The 6,815-nt window shown below is 41.5% G+C and overlaps 1 protein-coding gene across 2 annotated transcripts in view; it reads right to left on the reverse strand.

Annotated features, from left to right (window-relative positions):
- The window catches only part of ARHGAP15 (Rho GTPase activating protein 15), a 316,320-nt gene extending 309,505 nt beyond the window's left edge, over window positions 1–6,815 (reverse strand). Inside the window, exon 1 of one of the 2 annotated variants that reach the window (XM_048952880.1) lies at window positions 6,696–6,815. The gene's annotated coding sequence lies outside the window, so the exon portion shown is untranslated. The remainder of the gene's footprint in view (window positions 1–6,695) is intronic. The other variant, XM_048952881.1, reaches the window with a different exon arrangement.

The raw sequence follows: 6,815 nt of genomic DNA on the forward strand, positions 1-6,815 counted from the left end.
TGAAGCAGACATGTGGCAATGGTAATTTTGGAACATCCCAAACTCTCTGGAGAAGTGGAAGAGTTAGCACCACAAGGCAAACTGAGGTATTAGAAAAAAATTTAAAATGCAAGCAAGCTTGCCATGAATAGCCCAAGAAACATATTTCCTATGAGCTAAAGAAACTCAGTTTCCATTTGACTGCCACTACATAAGTAATCCATCACAAGGATAGCTTGGGTAGGACCTTACAGCATATTGATGACCTACACCACGTTCATGTCCACATCAGACAACAGGTTGACTTATGGTGGAGGAAGCACCTCGTACTGACTAGGGGGTAAGAGTACACACAGATTTTGACCTCTAAATTATTTGGGGCACAGATCACTGCACATTTGCCATATTGTTATCCATTTTGTAGTTCTATAAACCCATCAGCCTGATCATTCTGTTTACTGAACAGGAAAGGCTTTAAACTTCTCAGACTTTAAAAACAATATTAAAAGGAAACATGATAAAATAACTTCTCTCTAGCACAACTTGTCTTACAACAAGAGGCCTACTTCTTATTCAGACAGCCAGATCCCCTCCTGCCCACTGCCTGATATAGCATCCGATCACCGTGCTGTGCACATGGAAGTGCCGCCTACCCTCCCTCCCTCCTTCTCCATACATATCTGCAGCAGTTCTCAGCTGTGATCCTACAGCTGCTCCCTTCCTTCTCACTGCTCCCACTTCCCATCTGAGGGGGGAAAATACAGCTCCAGATACATTTGATCTGTTCCCACACTCCATTTTTCTTTTGCAGAGCTCCCTTGCTGCTCTTGCAAGGGAAGCGCTGTGAAAGGCAGCAGAGATAGCACTTACAATTTACAAGAAAACTTTGAAGCTACAGCAGGAACTAGAAGGGGAAATTCTTTGTGGTTTGCTTTGAGTGAGCCCCTCTTCTGCCTTTGGTGGGCACCCGTGTTACTCTCTTTGCCAACCACCTCTGATGGGCCCTGAGAGGAGCAGAAGGTGCCAGCAGTGCCTGCCCTGCTACACTGCTCCCCTGCACACAAAGGGGTAGGACAAAGACGTTGGTTTGATGTGATGCTATCTCATATCGGCAGCTAAGGCATCCGCTTGCAGCAGAAGGTAAATACCAAGGGTACAGTGCTGCTAAAAATAGAATGTCTTTGAGAAGTTTGAGTACAAGCTCCAGTAAATGCACCTAAATTTATTACTGAAAACTTGCTTTGTTTTATGTCTGATCAGGCATCAAAACGTTATTTCACAAAGGTGACTCAAGACAACGCCAGAAACCTTGTATGCATGCTCTGTTCATACGAGAGGAGCAGAGCCACCTGAACTCCCAATCCCACACAGATGTGCTGCACTTAGTAGGAGCAGTCAGAGCCTGCAGCAGTGGCAGCAAAAATGCAGCAATTCCAGGTCTGGTGAGTAAACACCAACAGTCATAAGTGAGAAGAGTGGCATTCACCTGTGTCGCCCCCCACCACCTCCCCGCAGGGGGCTGTGAAGAGCAAAAATGAAAGAGTCATGCATTTAAATAGTAAAATTGAGCAGTGGTGTAAGTAGAGTTGATGTCCTTACATTTAATTTGCATGTTTTAACTGATGACTTTCAAAACACTCTTTTTAAAGGAAGTATCTGATGCCTTTTCAAGCCCTTTTTGAACCACTAGTAATTTCTATTTAACTTTCCATCCTACCAGATCAGGTTGTCCGAAGTCCCATGCAGACTGGCTTTGAGCGTCCACAAGAATGGAGCATCCACAGCTTCTCTGGGCAGCCTGTGCCCATGCCTCACCACCATCATGGTGAAGAATTTCTTCCTAATGTCTAATCTGAATCTTTAGTTTAAATTCATTCCCTCTCGTCCTCTCACTACACTCCCTAATAAAACCATCACCCTCTAGTCTCTTTCCTTCTTAAGTGCATAATGTGATGTCTGAAGGCTGAATATTCTTCCCTCCCAAGCCCTAAGGAATGGACACAGGGAGGGATCAACATCATACACATCTCTCCTCCCCATTCTCTGAGGCTGTGCAGCTGTGCTCACTGTGTCTTACATTTGCCATTGCTGTGTGCATATAGTATCCTAACTCACAGAGCTGACAGAGCTCATATTCCTCGTCGATTCCATCTGGGTGCAAAGCAAGCCCTGGGAATCCCACCTACCCAAGTTAAAACATCCATGCAGTGCAATAGCTTCAGTCCCCAAACATCTGTATGCAGTGAAAGATGGATCTCTGATAATAAGCCTCTGTGTAGCGCAACAACACATCATCAGTAGGGTAAAACTAACCTGTCTCACGACGGTCTAACCCAGCTCACGTTCCCTATTAGTGGGAACTATAAAATTTTTGCTCTATGTCTTGAGAGTTCCCTTTCTTCAATCTTTTGCACTTGTGGAAAGATACAATGGAAAGTTCCAAACTTTAGATGAAAAATTAAACTAGACAAGAAGTTTCCCAAACAAAGTCTCTCAAGCATCTCTGAATATCTCAAGTCTATAAAGCTATGCACTACTCAATCTGGAGCCCCTGCAAAATTCTCCAAGGGAAATTCAAGCATGAATAGAAGAAATGATCAAATCAAAGCCCCCCGTTAAGACTGATGGCAACCCTTGCCTTCATTCACCAATTGAGGAGAATTGATAATTGAGGAGTAACTGAGATGCTTCTACTTGGGCTGGCTCCACTTTCTTCGCCATTCAAAGTGCCTCCTCCAGAAAAAAATCATTGTGGGAATTTGATTAGTGATGATTAATCTTCAGTACATTTTGTCTGTTTTTTGTTGTTGTTTTTTTTTTGCTCCCCCTGATAATGTAACCATTGTGCAACATACCGGTGATATGAGAAACATTAACCTTTCCAGCACAAGCCTCTCAACCCAGTGCAAAAAAAAAAAAAAAAAAATCAGTACATGTGAGAACACTTGGCCATTTGGAAAATCTGATGTAATATCTTCCTTCTGGAAAAAGTTTAGTTATCTGCAGTAAAATTATTCACTAGAAATGCATTTTGACTCATAGAGCCTGGAGAAGCTTCTGTTCTCGTTTGCTGTGGTTGCAGCAGTTACGATCAGACTCTTCTACAGTATGTGTTGAGGTCTGGCTCCTATCAGCTTTACCATGCTGGCTGAGGATTCCCACATGAATGACAGTGTTGGGTCCATCTTCCATTCTGCATTACCTGGCTCCTTCTTATCTGGTGGATGACAAGCAGTTCATGGCAGGGAGTTGGAAATGAGTAGGCTTAAAGGTCCCTTGCAACTCAAACCATTCTATGATTCCTATGAATACTGAGATCATCCTGCAGGCTGGACCTGGACCCACCAACCATGAAGGTTACTCTCTCAGAGCCTTGAACTCCAACGCTGCAATATCTTTACAAATTATCTATGTCATTTCGCTCCCTGCCCACAAAGGAAGAAAGTTTAATAACACTCCGAGCAGCAAATAAGTTCAGGAGAACTACACCTGGTCTAAGAGGAGCTTCAACATCTGGCTCAGATAGGTGCTTTGGTATCTGATTCAGCAGCAAATACAGTGGTGGTTTTGCTCAGGGTGGGGCAGGAAAAGAAGAAACAAAAGGCAAGCACATCCTTAAAGCACATCTCCTCAGCTCTCAGTCATATTCACTTCTGGGTTTTTCTTCCTCCTTTTCTCACCCACCTCCCCTTTTCATGTTGCACTTGTGCAGAAAAACTCGTGTGTGTGTCTTGGAGGAGTCAGAAGTCACTTCAAGTTCATTTGTTTATGCCTGTTTAGATCACAGGAATAGGCTTTGGAAAAAAAAAAAAAACCACACACACTACAAATCCACAATACTCAGCTCAAATACAAGTGAATGATTAACTATCTGGAATGTCATGACGTACGTGCCTTAAACAATTATCAGCCACTAAGCATCCTGCAAGAGCTAACCACGTAAGGAGACTGAGTGCTAGTAGGGGTTCCATTTGCCCCGCTCAGGTTGCAAAAGCAAGCTCAGAAAACTCGCGTGTGCTTTTCCCATTCATATAACCTTCTTAAAAAAATAAAAAACCCAAAACATTTCCTCCTATTTCATCCAGGCTGGAAGTCGTCACCTCACTGTCCTTCAGAATAAGTAAATAAAGCAATAAAGATGATGGGAGTCCATAGACTCCATAATACGAGGCCTCACTCCTATGTGAGTGAATGATCATCCCTTTTGGATGCTGATAAAAGAGCTACCAGTACACTTAAGACTGAGACCACTGATACATGCAGATCAATTTTGTGAGAATGTTTCAGAAACAGATAACGTTAAAGCACCCTCACCTAGAACAAGTTTGCAGGTTTCCAAACACAAACTCAGCAGGAGATTGTGCTGTTGTAAATGAGCTGAAGCAAAGCCTGCTCTGAGACAAAAACGGCATTGCAGCAAACAGTTTCACAGTGACAAAAGATGCTGGAAGTCTCCACAGGAAGGAAAAGGAGGTGGTTTTGTGTAGGATGTGCTATCAGGCAAAGAAAACTGTTATTGTGCTCTGAATGGCACTTAAATTATCATGATAGATACATAGTCAAAGGCCAACCTTTCAACCCATCTCAGTGGTACAGGACTAAAGCTATCAACAAAGAAAACCATGAAAGTTATCAAAGCAACTTCATACAGATGGCATCCACCACCACCTGTGAAATGGATTCGGTAAATCCATGTAGAAGTCTTAACTGAGAGATGGGATGCACAGAAACTGGCTGAAGTTCCAGTGATGCATTCTTTTGTTTTTAAAAGATCAACTCAAGCTACACTTAGATATGCCAGGTTAGGAAGGATCAGTACAAACATCATGTTTCAGATCTCTGATTAACAGCACACATAACAGAGAGGCTTCTCCAGCATCAAGGGAAAGATTTTACAAGCATGCAGGCTTCAACAACAGTGATTAGCAACTCAAAGCAATTGAGCTGATGCAGCAGAGTTATATTTCCAGAAAGTATCAGAATTGCACACTGTGGGCCTCAGAGAATTTGGTAAACGTTGCACACAACCTCCTAAGCACCATGTGACCTGGTAGAAACAGGCCACGAGGAGGTACCTTCTCCTGCTGCTAAAAGTCTGTGAGACTCCATAGCACAGAGCTGAGCTGAAGTTCTCTGGACAGCACAGCAAAAGCCATGTTTTGTAATTTCATTGTAGTATACAGTATAAAGTTTAAAACACAGAGTTTTGGGGCTAGTTGTTCCATTTGAAAAAGAAAATGAACAAATATGTGCTACTGATGTAATTGGATTGAGAGGTAAAGCGAACAAGAAATGCTGCTTTTAAATGAATTTCCTTCGGACACAAAGAGCTAAATGGCAAAGAAGAGAATTAAAAAAAAAATGAATCTGAGAATCCAAACTTAGTTTACCAAATCTCACAGCTCTATGAAAAAAAAAAAAAGCATTTCAAATCACTCTAAAACATTGAAGCAGTCGCATAAAACCCACAACAGACAGCCCAGGAGGACAATGTGTTCTTTTTATACAATTTCCCTGTCTGGGCTGTGTATGCAGGCAGGACAACTTTTCTTCCTCCAAATATAGATAGAAAATCTGAAATGTAGTCTTACAACGCTGCTCCAAAATCTGTCTCTGATTACTATACATGATTTCAAAATGAACTTAAATCCATGTGTGATTTCTTTCAACTCTGACCCATATTTCCAAATGAAAAACAAGTTGCTTCTAATGGTAATAAGATTATCAGTTACAAACATGAGCATGTCACCAAGTTTGCAAAAACTATGTATTAGCAGGAAAACAAATCTTGTCTCTCCTTTGTGTCTGTAATCAGAACACTCTATTGTGTTATTTGAACATCTTCCAACCTCGCGATTTCTTTGTACATCTCTAAAAGCCAGAAAGCAGTGCTTGCTTATGGAGAGAAATCTAAAGCTAATTTTGCATTCTTCTTTTTCTTTGTGGCTGGCTCCAAAGCAGATGACAAAGCAGGCTGGATCTAAATAGCTTTATGCAGAAACATTCTGTTGTGGCATTTTCACCAAGCAGTGGTGGAAATACTCCATAAAAAGATGCATTGACAGTCCCCATGGGTAAACCAGGGGTATTTTTTGTACAATGACCCTTACACTTCCCCATGCCCTATTTTTACTGCAACGACTGATGAGTAATAAAGTAGTAGCAAGCTAGTTGACGTGGAGCAGGGCAAGAGACTCTTCAGTCTCCAGTAACACCTAAAATCAACTAGAGACGAACTTCCACCACTCACTGACTCTTGCAGAATTTACCATTATTGATCACAACCCTCACAGTCACCAGCAAGGAAGCCATTTAAACACACAGGGTTAGCTGCAGCCAGACAAGGTAAGAGGGAAACATAATTCAAGTTGTCTTCCCAAGCAGTATTGCTGATCTTTTCTACTTTTGAGGATGACTACTTACAAGGGATACAGATGGGAGAAACGATCATTAGTTCAGGATGTTACAGATGATTAAATATTGTGGATATCTGAGGATATGACAGGTTTTTTTTTAGATTCTGAATATCAATTTTACATCTAAAGCATAATTTCTTATGAGCATCCTCCACATTGTTTTCAAATGAAAAAAACTGACAATAAAATAGTCGTGCTAATACAGTCTGTATTGAAAGCATACAGAACACAGTTACAGATATTATTAAAACCATTATCAGATTTCCTGAATTAGATAGCAATGAATTTAAGACTCCTTACCTACAGCCTCGCAGACATCGTCATCTCATCTCAAACGGTCATCAACCAGCAACAGTTTAACTGTTTCAAAAAACGGAAAACTTCTTGGTCACGTGTCCATAGCCAGCATTTGGGTTAATC

The sequence above is a fragment of the Lagopus muta genome, chromosome 8, assembly GCF_023343835.1.
Source record: "Lagopus muta isolate bLagMut1 chromosome 8, bLagMut1 primary, whole genome shotgun sequence".
NCBI classification, from domain to species: Eukaryota; Metazoa; Chordata; class Aves; order Galliformes; family Phasianidae; genus Lagopus; species Lagopus muta.